Raw genomic sequence first — 4,658 nt, 5'->3', positions numbered from 1 at the left:
CATAAATCATTTGATTTGACATTAAAACAATTTAAAAATGTTGATGATTATTTTTAAATCATTGTTAAATAAAATGATTTAAATAATTTTATAATTCTATCAAAGAATTCTATAAAATAATTATATATTCTCTAAAGTAATTATATATATTCTCTAAAACAATTATGTATTTTTTTTTAAGATCTTAGTATAAATAAATTTGTACAAAATTTGTAAGTAATTTTTAATCCTCTCCTTTTATTTAATTTTAGAAAAAAGAAAAGTTAGATAAAATAATTACATATATTTTCTAAAATAAATTATATATATTCTCTAAAGAAGATCTTAACAAAAATAAATTTGTTTAAAATTTTTAAGTATTATTTAAATTACTTTAAAATTTTAAACAAATTTATTTTTGCTAAGATCTTCTTTAAAGAATATATATGTAATTATTTTAGAAATATATAATTATTTTAGTGAATATATAATTGTTTTATGTCTAATTAAATAATGAGTACGAAAAATTCGATGCTTACAAAAATAATATTTCCAAAATTGCATGTGCATATGATTGTTTTTTAGTAAACTGCATGCATTCGTATAGCAATTATTTTTTAAAGTTAAATGATTATTTCTTTACTCTGTTTTAATTTGAATTTTTATTTATTTGTTACAGAATCATCGATGTTGCAGATTTAACTCCACTGTTGCGCATCGGTTGGTGAGTGATGAATTTATATTTTTATATGAGGCAACGGATACGTAATACTTTTAGTAATAAAATCTTTAATTAATAAAATGTAATACTTTTATTAATATACCATACATGTATGAATCAATTTAATAAAAATTAACTGATGTATATTTAACATATATTCGTTGCCTTAAAATGAATAAGTTGTGATAGATTAGGACTTAATTCTGAATTGTGGAATTTACTGTGCATACACTGTTAAATTTTAATATCACATTACACTCAGTCACATTACACCAAGTTATCTTTAATCCTTCGTATAAGTCGCCACTGTTCAATATCTCGTTAAATTAACTAAAACAATAAATTGAATTGGAAGGAGCTACGAGCTGGATTTATTCCAAATGTATATATTTCTGTGAGAATAAATAATAATTAAATATAACACGTTCGACCCCTATGGGGGATCGATTATTTTTTATTTTAAATTATTTTTAATGTTCGAATAAAAACGTTATTCTAATTGATTTCTTACAATATAAATTTATATATATATATATATATGTATAAATAATCATCCCTAAAACGCATTGTAATATAGTTCCCAAAACGCATTTCTTACGCATAGTTGCTTATGCTTGTCGCTCGTAATAATTACCATATAAACTATTGCTAGCGATAGACATAAACAACTATGCGTAAGAAATACATTTTAAGGATTATTATATGTACATATTCATTAATGACGTCTATTAAGTTGACACAGTCGAATAGCACAATCGAATTAAAGTTGCACAGAAAATTAGTGCTTTTTTGTTGTAATTTGTTACTTATTCCCGGTTTTGTTGCTCCAACCAATTCCGAAGAAACAATGGCTGTGCTAGCATAAGAATAAAGTTAGCACAGCCACTCAAAAAATTTTTTTAAAAATTGAAAAATATGGCATGTTCTTTTTGTGCTAATTTGTTGCTAATTACTTACTCACTTCCCGATTTTGTTGCTTCATCCCCCCCCCAAACCTTACAAACCATCCCTAGGCACCTAAAATCAGCATACTACCTATAAATTGTTAAAATATCTCGACTGATTACGGTTCTCTGATTTTGTTGCTCACGATTCCCAGCGAATCCGATTTTGTTGTTTCACCTCCGAACCTTGCAAAGCACTCGTAGACACCCCGAATCAGCACACCACCTATGAATTGTTAATTCTTAAATTATCTCGAGTGATTATGATTCTTTGATTTTGTTGCTCGTGATTCCCGATGAATCCGATTTTGTTGATGTGTGATTTTGACGCCTGTCGGTGCAGTTCTGATTATTTATAGATAATTGTTTAAGTATCATTTTTTCAATATATTTTTGCTTTATAATGAAAAGCAACAAAAGAGAGAATATAATCTGAGAACTGAGTAATCAGTCGAGATATTTCGAGAATTAACAATTTATAAGTGATGTGCTGATTCTAAATGCCTAGAGGGTTTTTAAGATTTGGGGATGGAGCAACAAATTCGGATTCGTCGGAAATCGCGAGCAACAAAATCAGAGAACCGTAATCAGTCGAGATATTTCGAGAATTAACAATTTATAAATGATGTGCTGACTTGGGGTGGCTAGGGGTGATTTTCGAGGATTGGGGATGAAGCAACAATATCGGAAAGTGAGCAACTAATTAGTAAATTAGCACAAAAAGAATATGCCGTATTTTTTAATTTTTTTTTTATTTATTTGAGTGGCTGTGCTTTATTCTTATGCTAGCACAGCCATTGTTTTTTCGGAATTAGCTAACAAAATCGGGAATAGAGCAATAAATTAGCAACAAAAAAGCACTCAATTTCTGTGCAATTTTTATTCGATTGTACTGAAGTAGCTGTGTCGGCTTAATAAACGTTTGACCGTAGACGTGCGTCTCCAAAAAGTAAATAAGCCGTGAAATATTGCACGCTCGCGGCAAACGCGCGAGACGGGAGAAGGTGGGCGCGGGTGGCCCTATTATCCATCACGAAGACTGTCAGCCCCAGGTGGGATAAAGTCGACGGTGTATCTCGTCGAGACGTTAGCCCTCGATACATCGAAGGGCACGAAGACGACGGAGGCGTTCGATTACGTCCCCTCGGTACCAAGTAAAAAGGATCCGACGCGATCGCGCGCGTAATCTCTTCCTTTATAAGAATTCCGAGGTAAGAAAAAGCGCGGGTATACACGACACACACACACACACACACACACACACACACACATCGGCTGCTCGGCGCAATAATTTCTTATACTTCCAAATCATTATTTCGTCGACGATGCTACGAGATACATTAATATCTCCGTAAATATGCTCTCCGCTCGACAACATTAACTTTCTTTCCTCTCACTCGCAGGTAATTTATAATACAAATAATAAGGAGCATACAGCCACAACACTAGATGTTTTAAACGGAAGTCATGTATTTAAAATTGTAATATAATATGTATAATACGTAGACGTTTCGGTCAAGGTTTGACCATCATCAGTACATAACAATATCAAGATGTTAAATAAAGAAATACATAAAAATTAAACGATGAGCTAGTTGACAAGATGGTAAAACAATTTTACAATGGTTATGCGTTAACGGAGTAAGTTGAAGTCCAGAAATTGAAGTTGAACAATATTCACTTATGAAGTAATTTCTATTACGTTTAAGATACCTTATTATAAGAAGCAAAGTGCGACTTCGCAATTTTTATGTATTTCTTTATTTAATATCTTGATATTGTTATGTACTGACGATGGTCAAATCTTGACCACCGTAATGTCTACGTTATTATATTCCGTTTAAAACATCTCGTGTTGTTGGCTATATGCTTCCTATTATTTATATTTTGTATTTTTAAGCTACCTTCAAACAATTCAAAATTTAATTTATAATATTTATAGACAAGATTGTTACAAATTCCTACATCGACTCTGAATATCTTTCATCCTTGTTCAACATTCAGTGAACAAGCACAAAATGGTACTTGGGTTGACAGCGTCAAGTTTTGAAACGCTAAAAAAATTTTTTATAATTTTTCCTGATTTCCAAATAAAATTTCATGATGCTTCTCTAATGCTTTCAATAAGATTTTGAAATTTTGTATATTTTCATTCTTATCTGGAAATTGTCAAATATATTTTGTTAGGGGAGTAATTTAATATAATAATGTAAATTATTATACTGTTGCTGACATTGCTTGTATTCGATTATTGATAATATTCCAAAATTGCATAGATGTGACGTACGCATAAATTGAACTTCTCTAAAGCTAAGAATTTTCATTTTCTAGAAAATTTTATAAAATTCCCTGACTTTTTTCTGATTTATCGTTTTTAATTTTCTGATTTTTCCCTGATTTTCAGTTTTATAACAACCTTGATAAAACGAAATTGAATTTTGTACTTATTCACCGTGTATAGCTAAAACAATAATGTAATTATGGAATTTACGTTCTAGAATGAAGTGAAGAATGTAATAACGTAAAAAAATATTTAATCTTATTAATGGTATCAATTTATGATATCATATTTGTGATATGATCAATGTATATTATAGAAGATTTATTTACAAACGTTTTTTTCATTTTTTATAATTTTGTTCGCCAGAGATGATGTTTTCATTTTGTTTTATTTATTCGTTGCCATACTATACTAATCCCGATTAATCAATATCGCACGTTTTAATTAACTTGTTCGCGTAATTGCACTGTAGAAAATTCGTCGATTGGATGATGCCGGATCTGTACTAAGCGAGTATAAATGAACAAGCTATTTCAATGAATATAATCAATACTATCTTATAGTCATTCAGTCATTCGCACTACATTGGATTAGTACACATTAAAAGCTTCTTAACGCTACTATCAGACTAAAGATTGAGATTGAATTTAACCATAAGAGAGAAATCAATATCAAATTAAATTTGCTTTGATTGACTAAATTCAATCTCCATCTCAATCTCAATTTCTAATAC

The sequence above is a fragment of the Atta colombica genome, unplaced genomic scaffold, assembly GCF_001594045.1.
Source record: "Atta colombica isolate Treedump-2 unplaced genomic scaffold, Acol1.0 scaffold203, whole genome shotgun sequence".
In the NCBI taxonomy this organism is placed as follows: Eukaryota; Metazoa; Arthropoda; class Insecta; order Hymenoptera; family Formicidae; genus Atta; species Atta colombica.
Note: the sequence above shows the minus strand (reverse complement) of the source record.